The 14,283-nt window shown below is 45.3% G+C and overlaps 1 protein-coding gene and 1 pseudogene across 2 annotated transcripts in view; both read right to left on the bottom strand.

Annotated features, from left to right (window-relative positions):
• BICRAL (BRD4 interacting chromatin remodeling complex associated protein like) overlaps window positions 1–14,283 on the bottom strand; it is a 94,141-nt gene that overhangs the window by 73,037 nt on the left and 6,821 nt on the right. Inside the window, exon 2 of one of the 2 annotated variants that reach the window (XM_032339996.1) lies at window positions 6,369–6,639. The gene's annotated coding sequence lies outside the window, so the exon portion shown is untranslated. Of the gene's footprint in view, window positions 1–6,368; window positions 6,866–14,283 lie in introns of those variants that run through there. The other variant, XM_032339997.1, reaches the window with a different exon arrangement.
• LOC116588633 lies at window positions 4,310–6,362 on the bottom strand (annotated as a pseudogene).

The following is a 14,283-nucleotide window of genomic DNA, read 5'->3' as shown; positions in this document are numbered from 1 at the left end:
AGTGACTGACTTCACAGTTCTGCTGCCCAAGGCGAGGAGTCCTTCTAACCTGAAACCATCCCCATCGCTCCTTCCTTAACTGCTGGCCATGCCTGAGACTTCACTGAGAACACAGGACCTAAAGCCCTGTCTTCTACCCTCAATTCATAGATGTTCTTGCACAGCACCCATGTTCTCTGCCTTCTCTTCTGCTCAAGCTGTCTTGCTCCCACCAAAGGCAAACCTTCTTCTTGTGTTCTGAGTAGCTTCTCACCTCAAGAATTCTGCACCTTTGGTAGTATTCTCTCTCTTCTCTGTAATAGGCTCTCCCTCCCTATTAGATATTCCCATTAGTCTATTTATTTATTTATTTATTAAAGATTTTATTTTATTTATTTGACAGAGAGATAGAGAACACAAGTAAGCAGAACAGCAGGCACAGGGAGAGAGAGAAGCAGGCTCTTTGCTGAGCAGGGAGCTCGATGCGGGACTCAACCCAGGACCCTGGAATCACGACCTGAGCTGAAGGCAACCCCTCAACCAAATGAGCCACCCAGGTGCCCCCCACCATTAGTCTATTTTAAAACGCTCTTCTATTCCCCATGATTTAAAAGGAAGCACATCTTTGACCCCACCTCCCTCTCCAGCCTCTGCTGTGCTGTCGCTCTTCTCACCTTACAGTGAGACTTCACCAACAAGTGGGCTCCGTTCACCTCACCGCATCCCATTCTCAGTGCATTCCAATTTGGCTTCCAACCCCATATGCCACAGAAATTACTTGTCAAACAGCCACCTCCATGTTGCCAAATCTTGGTCACTTTTTCATCCTTACTGTTCTTAGCAGCATTTGGCAGAGCCCATTCCTTCTTTCTTGAAAAGAATAATGCACTCTTTCACATTCAGAGCTAAACCTTCCCCGTCTCTTTTGTCCAACCTTGAGCCACTGGACGTGTTTTATGGTTTAATGTTAAGGCTTCCCGGATCACAAATGATCTCAACCAGTTCTACGACATGCCATCTGTACCGCTAGTGACTCCCACAATTTAAGTCTACTCCTATCAGTCCAATTTGTATATCCACTGCCTAGCTGACATACCATCTGGATGCCTTGCAAGTATCTCAAAAACGTAACAGGCTCCACAAGGAGCTCTTATTACTCACCCATCCCTAACTTTTCCTTCAGTCTTCTCCACCAGCAAATGGCACCGTCAGCCACCAAGGCTTAGGCTAGAACCCTGAAGGCTTCCTTGATTCTTCCTATCTCCACAGCCAACCCATTAAGTAAATACTTCTAATTTTGGAGCTGGCCATCCACTTTGCTCCATCCCCACTGCCACTGGATTTGCCCAAGGTACCATCAATTTTGAACTGGCCACTGCAATAGCCTCCTAACTCCCCTGACTTCCTTCCTTGTTCCACAGAGAGGCAGTGACTGTTGAAAACAAAAACATCGAGGCCCTAATGAAAGCCCTTCAATAGCTTGTCATTTTGAATAACATAAACCTCCAAACTCCTTATACAGCTTCATACAGGAAACCCCAGAGGCGCTCTCAACTTCCATCTCATTCCATTCTCCTCTTACCTCTCTCTGTTCTAACACCCATGCCCTTCTGGGCCTTCCAGGTCTTTGCATTGGTTTACAGGCTAGCGCTGTCTCCCCAGCTTCTTGTGGCTAGCACAGGCTCAAGCTTTAAGCCTCAGCTCAAATAACACTCTTCAAAGGGATGCATCTTGACTCTCACTAGCCAAGACATCCATTCCCCATACCACGCTCTTTTAGATCTACCACCAACTTACTAACTTTTTACAGGTTTCTTAATCTGTAATCATCTTGATTATCAGTATTTAACTTATTTCCTGTCTTCCCCACTACACCATAAATTCCATGAAGGCAGAGATCTCACCTGTCTTGAATTCCACCAAAGGTTATTTTATTTTTTATAAATTATTTATTTTTAAAGTAACCTCTACACCCAGTGAGGGGTTTAGACTCATGACCCCAAGATCAAGATGATCTTGATGACCGAGGTCTACCGACTGAGCCAGCCAGGCACCCCCAATAAAGGCTACTTTAAAATAAAGACGCTACGCCTCCTGTCTAAGCAGGTTTATTTTAGATTTCCCCTCCTTTCAAGCTTCACTGGATTTTAGTTAAACAATATAATTACTCTGGCATTTACCAAGAGACACGATGGGAGAAAAAGCACACAGGACAGTCAAAGCCTCGACCTCCACCCTCCTACTAATCTGGACTGGACTTGGACTGCACACAGGTATTCAACAGGTGTTCCTGATAAAAATTTTCATATGTGAAAGGAAAGAAAAATGGAGATGTATGCAAAGATAATATAATTTTGTCATCTGCATCAAAAATCAAAGTTTTTAACCATTCCCCCTAGCAATTACTAAACACAACAGGGATTCGAAAACACAAAATAAGTATATATGGTTCTTGCGGCAGAGAAGTTAATGATTTCATCACTGACTTCTTTCTCTCTCATTTTGGTCAGGTCAGTTATTCATCACCTGCTCTGGATGTTTCTTCCTGACCTTCTGTGTCCTAAATGCATACTCTGTTCTTGAAAGAGTCTCACATTTAGAATAATTTCACCATCCTAGGTCCCGAAAAATACCTTCACAATTCAAAATTCTGAAAAAAATCCTTCCTTCCAAGGACTTACCTCTAGGTTTCCCCCACCCCAGGATCTTTTCTACCCTATTCCCAATTTCTATCTCAATCCTAGATTCAATTCTATTCTTGTTCCACAGCTATCTAGACTAAACTAGATGGCCCAGCTAGACCTAGATGCCTGCGTGCTTAGTAACTTCTCAGCAGAATGAGATACACTTTTGAAAATGTACTGAGATTTGAAAGGCTTAGACTAGGCAAACCTTTCTCTAAGAAAACTGTTTCAATAATCTGATTAACAGGGGTGCCTGGGTGGCTCAGTGGGTTAAGCCTCTGCCTTTGGTTCAGGTCATGATCTCAGGGTCCTGGGATCAAGCCCCACATGGGGCGCTCTGCTCAGCAGGGAGCCTGCTTCCTCCTCTCTCTCTCTGCCTACTTGTGATCTGTCAAATAAATAAAAATTTAGAAAAAAAAAATCTGACGAACAGCAGCCAGAGAAAAATGAACTTGAGAATGAGCAATAAACTTTGAAACTTGAAATGATATGGGTTTCAAGTCTCACTCCGATTCAAAAAAGAGCCAGCAGCATAGTGTAGTACAGTGATATTCCCAATCCGCATCGGTCACAGTGGAATCACCTGGAGAGCTTTGGAACAACAGACTCCTACATCGTCAGATTTAGGGGGTGCTGGGTGGGCCGGAATTTCAAAATTGGAAGTTAGGGGCTTAGGAAAGTTGAAAGTCAGCTTAAAACTGAGACTGCCTAACACAAGAGATGTTTTGAATGAACATACACACACACACAAACCCAACTGGCCTTAACAAATAATGGGGAAAAAAGTGATGTAACAAATCTTTATTTAAAAATCTCTCCCCCCAGTTTGCTTCTGAAACTCAGATTTGGGACACCACAGGTGCAGAACCAAGAACATGGCTTTTGGAATCCAATGGCAATTTTACCATTTAAAATGGCAAGACCTTGGGGCGCCTGGGTGGCTCAGTGGGTTAAAGCCTCTGCCTTCGGCTCAGGTCATGATCTCAGGGTCCTGGGATGGAGCCCACCCCACATCCCGGCTCTGCTCAGTAGGGAGCCTGCTTCCTCCTCTCTCTCTGCCTTGCTACTTGTGATCTCTGTCAAATAAATAAATAAAATCTTTTTAAAAAAATAAATAAATGGCAAGACCTAGAACAATTTGTGTATCTAGGTGAACACTAGTTCCTTCTCTAGTATAAACAGATAATAAAACCAGTACTGCAGGACTGCTATAAATAGGAGTTAAATAATGCACCAGGCACAAACTTGCAGCAGCGTTCAAAACACGGTAGGTCTTATTACCATGCCTAAAACAGCCACTATATACATTGTGTTTGTATGTGCAAGGACACACCTACTGGTGCCACTATGTTACTTTCACCCAATAGAAGTTAACTACTTACTTTCCATCTCTGTAGACTCCTAAAGAGATCAGTTTTAGGGACTTGTTTCCTCCTCCCAATAATCTTTTCAGTAACAACTGAAAACAGTTAAAACCCACACACATCTCTTCATACAGCTCTAAGAACAGATAAATACTTGTATGGGTGGTTTTAAGGAAACACTTAGGGTGTCAGGGAACTGAAAAGCCTTATTATACTCATGGGAAAGAACAGATACAAACAGTGCAGGGGGTTTTTTTTAGAAAGGAAAAGGGGGAAAGTCTGAGTTTCAAAGCGAGTTTAATTTTTCCGATCAAAGTGCTAACGAACTAAGTCGCTGCCATTTGGAATAATTAAGATGAAAGCCAACAAGATGTTTCAAATCACTGGAACCCATAACCTTCCCACAGTTTGACTGGATCAATGTCTCCCCAGGGCTGTTTTATAATAATGCAACTAAAGAAAGAAAACTAAGGTAGGGTGCCTATAGAGAACCATGTCACCAGAAGGCAGACACTGTCCTCGACTTCTTGCAATTTTATGACCTGGTTTGACTTTACTCTTGAAAACTAACTGGAAGAGGATGAAAAGAAAGCCTCCGTGCCCTGCCCCCTGCCAGGTCTGGGAAGACAAAGCCGTCCAGTTTCAAGTCCTAGGAAAGAGGACGAGAACACCCCCGCTCCAATTTTGACCGGAGGGGGACGCGGACTCAAAGGGGGAACCCGCCAGCTGCAAGGCCCGACCCCCGACCCCCTTTTTCCTCAAACACAAGCGCTAAGGCTCCAGACGCCGCCGGACCCGGCCGCCTCGCCTTTTGGGTCCGGGGGTCTGAGGAAGACCAAGGCTACGCGGCCTCGGCCCCACTTACACACCCCCACACCCCGAGCGAAGCTCCCCGTTGCCCCCGACCTCCCCGCGCCCCGGCCGGCGAAGCGTCCACGAAGGGCGCCGCCCGAGCCGCCAGGGAAGATGGCGCCCGCGGAGCAACTGCGCCACCAGCCCTGGCGAAGGGCCAGGCCCAGCGCCATCTTAGCGCCTTCCAGCCGCACCCCCCCAAAGATCCCACATTCGGGGCGACTCGGGGGGCGCGAACCGCGTCGGGCCCGCGCGCTCTCGGCCAAAACAGTGTCGCCACGGCCTCTCGTCTCTTCGGCCCGGCCACGCGGGCCCGGCAAGAGGCCCCTGGCTGGGCCGCGGGTCCTCGGCGCGGCGCGGGGGCTCGTCCGGCCCGGCCGCGGGTCCTCGGCGGAGCTTCGGGGCCAGGCGGCGAGGCGACGGGGCAGGGCCCGTCCGCGAAGGGCGCGCGCCGGTCACCGGGCCGGACCGGGCCCCGCCTGGGACGCGCGGTCGGCTCCGAGCTCTCGCCGCGGCAGCCCGCACGAGCGGCGGGAAGAAGGAAGCCGGGACGGAGAAGAAAGCCGGTCCCCGCCGCCGCCTCTCTCCCCACCCTCTCCCCTCCCCCTCCCGAGACGCGGGGTCCATTTTGCCGAGAAGAAAGAAAATGCGATTCACACCCAAAAGCTGCCGAGAGAAAAGAAATGAGGGGGGGAAAACCGAGGGGAGGAGATTGGAAAAGCTTATTTTTCTTCCTCGCCCGCCGTCACTCCTGGCCCTCCCTGCCCCCTGCTCGCGGCCTCGCCGCGCCGTCCTCCCCTTGCCGAGCCCCGCTCCCTCCTTCCCGGCTCCCGGCGGCTCCGGGGGGCGGAAAACACACTCACACTCGCGCACACAACTAATTTTAAACCGGCTCAATCAATGAGTCATTAAAAGGCTTCCCTCCCCTCTCCTCCCCACCACCAACCGCCACGCCACCCCCCTTCCCAGGCTCTCCCTCTCCCCGCTCCAGAAATTTGCATCCGCGGAAAAGGAAAAAAAAAAAAAAAAAAAAAGGCGCCGAGGCCCCCACCCCGCCGAGGCGCCCCCAGCCCGGCCCCGCCGCCCCCTGCCCGCCCGCGCCCCCGCCCGAGACACTGAACTTGGTCTTCCCGGGGCCCGGGCGGCGCTGGGAAAGGCATAAACACTCGATTCCCCTTTTCTCCGTGTCCATTAAACATCCACCCACCACCACCATCACCCACCCACAAACCCACCCCCCCCCCCAAAAAAAACACAGCCTTAGCCAATAGCTCTCTGGGCTGAAACCTAATATCCTGGTTTTGGCAACTCGGTGTTTAATTTGCTCCTCTTTCTTTTCTGTCTGTCTGGAGATAGATCTCCAGCCCCCCCCCTCCCTCGCTTTTCCCCTCCCCGAAGGAAAGAGGCAGAGGAAGGAGGTTGTGTGTGTTTTTTTTTTCTCCTTGAAATTTTTATCACAAAATTATAATACACTCAAAGGGAAACTCACCGTCATGAAAAAGCAGTGCCTTGTCAACGGGGTTTCTGCGCCATCGCACCAGGGGCGGCGGCGGCGGCGGCGGCGGCGGCGGGCGCGGGGCGCGGGGCGCGGGCGCGGGAGCTCCCGGCCGAGCGGCGCCGGCCACACGCGCTCCGCTCTCTCTCTCGCTCACCCCCGCGCCGGGCGGCGGGCGCCCGCTCCCCGCGCCCGCCCGGCCTTCATGCTCTGCGCCCGGGCAAACCGCTCGCCTGCTCGTCTACCTCCAAACTTCGGTTCTCGCCTAGCAAAAAATGTGGAGATTAGGGTTTTTTTTAATTAAAAAAAAAATTTTTTTTTTTTTAAATCAAGCTCCCAAGCTGTCAATTCCTGTTTCCTTCGGGATTCTTTTTAACTTCAGAAATGTATTGGTTTATTCAAGAAACAGGTTTATTTGGCTTTTTTTTTTTTTTTTTTAAAGATCTACAAGATGCGTGCTATTCTCTGCAGGCGCCCTGCACACACACACACACACACCCCACACTCTCTCTCTCCAGTTTTAGCTCTACAGGGGATGGGGGGCGCCGGGAGGTTAAAAACAAAAAGCAAAATATTTGTTTAGAACTCTGATAAGAATCAGTAAATACCTTTTTTGCATATGCTTTTGAAAAAAGTAAAACACCACTTTTACTTAGTTATTTGGCAAATAACTGATTCATTCTAACTTTTAAATGTACTAGGCTTTCCTTTGCAACACCCTCTCTTTTCATTCCAGAATCGTGAAACCTTATCTGAAATCTGTAAGTCAGCATTAAAAAGAAAAGAAAAGAAAACATAACTTTAGCGGCCAAGATGAAGGTGAGGAGCTGATTAAGTCACTGGAAACATCCAATTCCTATTGCCTTCTCTTTACTGGATATCCTTTATCACCACCAGTATTCCAAATTTGTGGAATTTTCATTACGTGATCCCCAGTTTTAAAAACGGAGCTACCCAATCTTATAACACTCTTTGGTGCAAGTATATAGTTACTACCCATTCTGAATCACAAATCTCAAATTGTTGAGACCTCTCCATAAACCATCCAGCCCTCAAAGTGTTTATGTAAACGTTAATTATGATAGGGTAGATTGGGAGGGGGTGTCTTTGTGTCTAGGTTAATTGTATTTACTTTTCCTGTAAATGCCAAGGAAAATAGAGTGGGGGGTCTTGTTATCTTTTAAATAAACATCAAGGGCAGGTAAAAGGTGAATTGTTAGGAATGTGACTTAGATTTTTAAAAACTACATATATAAGCTCCAAAAATGTTCTAAAATTATTTTAAATTAGTTTGTAATACATATAGCAGTGGGGGTCCTGCTGATAAACAGAATGTTCAGACCCATGTCCCTGAGATACTTGGTGAGTTTTAAATCAAGTTATCCCTAGATTTAAATTATTCAAGTGAAATTGTTTAGTTTCTATATCCCCTTAGAATTAAACAGTAGTAGTACACCTTGCTTGCTTTTATAATGATACTGTAACTATACTGGGTTGCCCAAGATAAATATGTCAGTGTTGGCATACAATGTTGTCATACTCAAGATAGAAAATCTTTTTAAAAAACAAACCATATCTTGCTCTAGTAACTGCTGCTCTGTCGTTCACAATGTATGCTTTGTATTTGGACATGCCTTAAAAATATATTCAGTGATTTAGTATCACATAGTATCATCGAGGTGTTTTCTCAGAAAATGTGCTTCACATTCAGCCAAGGCCTTCCTGGAACAGTAGTCTCTGCATAAATTAGCATATTACTCTACACTTGACAGTTGGACCAACCAGTTTTCTAATTGGCTTGGGAAATTTTTAAACACGTTTTTAAAGTGCTCTTGGATTGGCTGGAATTTAATTATAATACCCATTTTGAAGAATTACATTTCAAAAGAGTTCATGGATTATTCATTGCAATTAGTACCCACCAAGCAAGTTATACAGCTGTTGCTCCACAGCTCCAATGAAATATTAATGGATTTCAGAATGCTATTCTCCCAAGTCACCCCAAACCCAAAGACACACAAATTTGACTTTAACAGATCGTCAAACAAAATTGAATTTGTATACTTATAAAGAGTATAGGGCACTGCAGGATTTTTAAAAGAACGTCCACGTAGAAGAAAAGCACTGACATTTCCTGAATGCCTACTAACCACCTAGATGCTTATATACATTACTGGATGAACCTTCCTACAAACCTGTAGAATAAGGTTTAATCAACCTGATTTTGCAGCTGAGGCTCCCAATGGTTTCAGTAATTTGTCTGAGGTCATCAGTCTAATATGGGCTGGTGAGGGAGCCCAAGTCAGGTTGTTGCTAAAAGTCACCCTCTTCAAGGCCTGAAAAGGATCTAGGGAACAAGCAGTCCTCCCTGTTTTTTGTTTTTGTTTTTGTTTTTAAAGATTTTATTTATTTATTTGACAGAAAGAGATCACAAGCAGGCAGAGAGGCAGGCAGAGAGAGAAGAGGAAGCAGGCTCCCTGCCGAGCAGAGAGCCCGATGATGTGGTGCTCGATCCCAGGATCCTGAGACCATGACCTGGGCTGAAAGCAGAGGCTTTAACCCACTGAGCCACCCAGGCGCCCCAGTCCTCCCTGTTTTAATATAAACAGAGTTCAGTACTGTGGCATAGGCGGACGGGACAACTGTCTGATTTGTGACGACCTAGTTTGAGAATGCCAGCTGTCAAATCTAATTTTAAATTTTGGGGGGTGTTACAAAATCCTGGGACAGCAGTGGGGAGAATCTCAGATTCACCAGACACCACCAAAACTGATACCACTTAATACTATAACAAAACAAAAGCACCTTTACTTTTTTCCCATGTGATTAAAAAAACCTAACATTTTAAAATAAGGGATATGCCTTTGTATATAAAATTTTAAATTGTGGTTTATATAAACAGGATTTTGGTATCTGAATGTGATATCAGGAAACTTTTTAAGAAAAAAAAAAGGAAACTTTTTAAGAGGAAACTTCTTAAAATGGCTTGATTGTACACAAATAACTTTAATATATTTCCTGTAATTATGTACAACTGAAATGGTCATTCCTATGATTCCCATCTGCATGTGTGACTTAGAAAGAAAGAAGGACAAGTGGATACAGAAGAAAAAAAAAGGAAGTAATTAAATTATAATTGAAATGTTCTAGCATGTGTTTGGGCATATAAATGAACAGGTCCAATGTCCACAAAACACAAGTTGAAATATATCTGTTTTTTTGTCTTTTCCCTCCATATGTTCCCCTTGGTTGGTGGGCCATTCTCAGAAGGGCAGAAGGGGAAGAAAGCAGATGCTGAGATTAAGTGGTGATGCGCATGACCAGATGTGCCCCCATCACAGAAATGCCAAAATATACCAGATGAGTTAGTAAATGCTCTATATAGTGTGTGTGAAAGAAAAATGGAAAAATTGCCAATGTGCGTAAAAAGGTATATAACTTTATTTGTACCTCTAGAAGTACTTATATTCTGGGGCTTAAGTGCACTAGCTCTGTATTCAGGCTGACCTGGGTTCAGATCCCACCTTTGACACAACCAGGTGTGTGGCTTTGGGCAACTCACTTCACCCTTCAGAGCCTCAACTTCCTCATCTATAAAACGGGGTAATAATAATCATGTCTGAGAGTTATTTTAAGGATTCAGGAACTAGTGCATGCAAAATATTTAGCAAGCTACCTGAAACAGGAAAGGTCACAGTATTTAGCTAATATTATATTGTCTTATTTTAGTTATGCATCAGTAATTTATTTTAGTATGTCCCTTGTAATTTCCCAATGGCAAGCTCATATGATTCAACCTAATTATCTTTCTCTTATGTTCCCTCCCAGATAGGGAGCTCCATAAGGGCTTTCTATTCTCTAAGGGCCTACCAGAGTACTCTGTATAGTTAGCGCACCATCAGTACCTGTGGGATAAAAGAAAACCAGCCCAGTCCGCAAAAAGCATAAGAACACAAGAAATCAAACTGTATCTAGAGACCTATATATTAAGGGAGTGCAGTAAGTCTCCTAGAACCACATAAAACCATTGCCCAATGGATCCCAGGCAGAAGAGGCTAATGGTTTAGAGTTCTTCCTCCCCCTCCCCCCCACCTCCCTCTCCTTCTCTTTCTCTTTCTCCCTCTCCCCCTTTCTTTCTCTCTTTCTCTCACCAGTTAAAGCTGTCATTTCCGGATTTTAGCCCTGTGGTCTCTTTGTCTAATTTTTTAAACTTCCCTCACCTCTGTTTCCTAACCTGTATCTCAGGTTGGTGGAGAGTTAAATGACATTAGTATGACAAAATCTTTGCTTTAGAACTGGATATATAGTAAATATTCAGTAATAGTTACCCTTAGTGTTGTCACTATTAATACTATCATTAGAAGTAATTGTTTTCAAAGCAATGGTAAACACACAATTTATTGGAGTCCTTACAACTGTTTTCAAAACCTTGCCTACATTATTTGATACACGAATATAAACACCTTAAATCATCTTTGTAGAGACTAAGGCTATTCTTGTCATGACATATTTCAAGCTGGTTATTTTCCTTGACAGATTTTTAAAAGTCTGAACTCCCACAAGCTTCTAGTACAAGGATAAGGAGTATAACAGAACTGCAAAAAAAAAAGGCAGTCAGCACTCCCACTGGCCTTACTGTCTTACACATCTAGCCTGCTTCCCCACAGAGTATAAGGGGGGAGGGCAGTCATCAGGTTCAGACACCACATGCCTGGGATGCCTGGGTGGCTCAGTCAGTTAAGCACCTGCCCTCAGCTCAGGTGATGATCCCAGAGTCCTGGGATAGAGCCCTGCATTGGGCTCCCTGCTCACTGGGGAGCCTGCTTCTCCCTCTGCCTGCTCTGCCTGCCACTTCCTCTGCTGTGCTCTCTCTCTCCCTCTCTAACGAATAAATAAATAAAATCTTTAAAAAAAAAAAAAAAAGATACCACATGCCAGAGCAACCGGAAGGCATGGCTGGGATGTGTCACTTGCCAAGTCCCCACCCAGCCCCTCTGGTGTTCTGGCAGAATGCCTAACCTGTCCAAAACAGAGCACTCCTTCCCCACCACGCCCAAGGCAGAATAGACACTGTAACTTCTGCGAGTACTCTGATCACTGAAGAGCCACATTCTTATTTGAGTTGAGTGAAGTTAATTAGGCATTTTCACAGCCCACATACAACACCCCTCAGACTATGCAATTCCCTCCCCCCTATGTCTTTTAATGATTGCCTCCATTCCCAGGTACTCTGAGACCATAAAGGTGACACCCTATGCAAAGAGGTAAGTACTCTTATACCTCACAAAGTTTTTATGTCCCCTCACTGTAAATCATACCAGTCAACTAGAAGGTGGGTGTATGAATCAATCTCTTGTGAGTTAAATGACCTGGAGTCAGGTCTAAGGCAATTAGGATCAGAGATGGGCAGTCTGGGCAAAGGACACGTATGCTCTGCAGGTTTAGATGGCGTGGGGGCATGGTGAAAGCTTGATGGGTTCTTCTTGCCCTGTCCTAGGGCAAAACCCCAAACTCAAGTCATCCTCACCCCTTCTGAATTTGGTCTTCCCTCTAGTCTCTGTGTCACCAACCCCAAATATTTTAGGATTATCTACGATTCCTCCTTATTCTGTGACTTCCCTTAGTCCATGCAACCCACCTCCAACATCTCCCTCAAATCCAGTCTCTCCTCTCCACCTCACTTCAGGTCCTCATCTCTCCCTTGCTTGGCTTCCCCATTCAATCTTTATCTAAATTACTGCAAAAACCACCTTTTGCAAACCCAGCTGGTTATGTCACACCTTCGTTAGCACCACACTGCTCAGGGAAGCTTATCCAAAATATAGATTCCTAAGGCCCGGACACTTGGAAGTTCTGGGGAGAGATGAGGTGCCAGCATTTATATTTTCAAGTGGTCCATGAATTACTGCACTTGCCCCCCAGGAGCACCTCTAACCGCTCTTCTCCTAGTACCCTGCAGTGCAATCATGGAGGACAGCCTGTTCCTGAATAAATTTGCCCGCTGTGAGCAATAAGCTTTCCCCTCTGCCTGGAATGCCCTTCCTCCTCTGGGGCAAGTCCACCATTCTCCAAAACTCAGCTCAAATGCCACCTCCTTGGGGTGCCTTCTTCTATCCCCTACAAGTGGCTTTCAGACATCTTTGTCTGAGACTCACTCACTCTCAAGAAATAGAGTTCACATTACCATGCAATAAATATCTAATTAAATCAAAGGTTTTGGGGGACGCCTAGGTGGCTCAGTTGGTTGAGCAGCTGCCTTCGGCTCAGGTCATGATCCCAGCGTCCTGGGATGGAGTCCCACATCGGGCTCCTTGCTCGGCCGAGAGCCTGCTTGCTTCTCCCTCTGCCTCTGCTGCCACTCTGTCTGCCTGTGCTCACTTGCGCATGCTCTCTCTCTCCCTCTCTCTCTCTCTGGCAAATAAATAAATAAAATCTTTAAAAAAAAAAATCAAAGGTTTTGGAAAACAATATCTAAAAACTTACTATGGAGGTTGCAACTTGAGATGCCCTTTGACCACTGAACAACATGGGTTCGAAGTGTGTGGGTCTCCTATATGCAGATTTTCTTATAACACAGCCCTGTTAATGTATTTTCTCTTCCTTATGAATTTCCTTTTTTTTTTTTAAAGATTTTATTTATTTATTTGACAGAGATCACAAGTAGGCAGAGAGGTAGGCAGAGAGAAAGGAGGAAGCAGGCTCCCTGCTGAGCAGAGAGCCCGATGTGGGTGGGGCTCGATCCCAGGACCCTGGGATCATGACCTGAGCCGAAAGCAGAGGCTTTAACCCACTGAGCCACTCAGGTGCTCCCTTTATGAATTTCTTAATAACATTTTCTTTTCCCTAGCTTACTTTATTGTATGAATACAGCATATGGGCGCCTGGGTGGCTCAAGTCAGTTAAGCGTCTACCTTAGGCTCAGGTTATGATTTCAGGGTCCTGGGATTGAGCCCCATGTGGGACTCCCTGCTCAGCAGGGAGTCTGCTTCTCCCTCTCCCTCTGCCCCTTCCACTGCTCCTTCGCTCTCTCTCTCAAGTAAATAAATAAAATCTTAAAAAATCAACATATAATACATATGACATACCAAGTATGTGTTGATCAACTCTATGTTATGGAAGGCTTCCAGTCAACAGTAGACTATGAGTAGCCAAGTTTTGGGGGAGTCAAGTTATGCATGGATTTTTGACTAAGCAGTGGAGGTTGTGGGGGAGTTGGGGCCTCTAATCCCTATGTTGTTCAAGGGGCAAACTTTCAGTCTATTCTATCTCACTTTTAGAAGGGCTGTTAAGCCACCTTGTAAATGGATTTCATGATCCACTAATGGAGGTGACCCTCATTTGAAAATTGCCGCTTGAAGGGAATAAATGCCCCCTTTCCCTATGCATGCAGTACGTACCTCTATCATACTATTTACCATATTCCACAGTAATTATCTGTTTACAGTCTGTCTTCACCCCTACTTTACCTCCCCCAAATATGCACACACCAGAAGCAAGTCAACATATCCTTGGGCAGTTACACAGCCGTTGACAAACGCAGAAATGAGAATACTGGAGAAGGAATAATTTAATTGCCTTTTTTTTTTTCCCCTTTTCTGGTTATGGCTCACAGCATAGCCTATCAGCAACTCCCAAGAGGCTGGGTTTAGGAATCGTATTAGCATCAACCCTTAAGTTAAAAGGAAACAGCCATTGTATTTCAGCACCACTGAACCAAGGTGTAAATTCTTCTTGCCCTCAAAAATAAAAACCACAGAGGCAAAAAAACAGAAAATATTTTGTCAGGTTGCTAGCCTGCCAAGATAGTGCAAATGTGGGCAAACAAATCTCTTTCTTAGATACTTAGCAGCAAATATTCAAAAACCTCAAAACCCTCCTTCCATACCACTTCAGAAAGGAACCACCCCCT

Source organism: Mustela erminea, chromosome 4 (assembly GCF_009829155.1).
Source record: "Mustela erminea isolate mMusErm1 chromosome 4, mMusErm1.Pri, whole genome shotgun sequence".
Lineage (NCBI taxonomy): Eukaryota > Metazoa > Chordata > Mammalia > Carnivora > Mustelidae > Mustela > Mustela erminea.
This window is presented reverse-complemented; position numbering and strand designations above follow the sequence as displayed.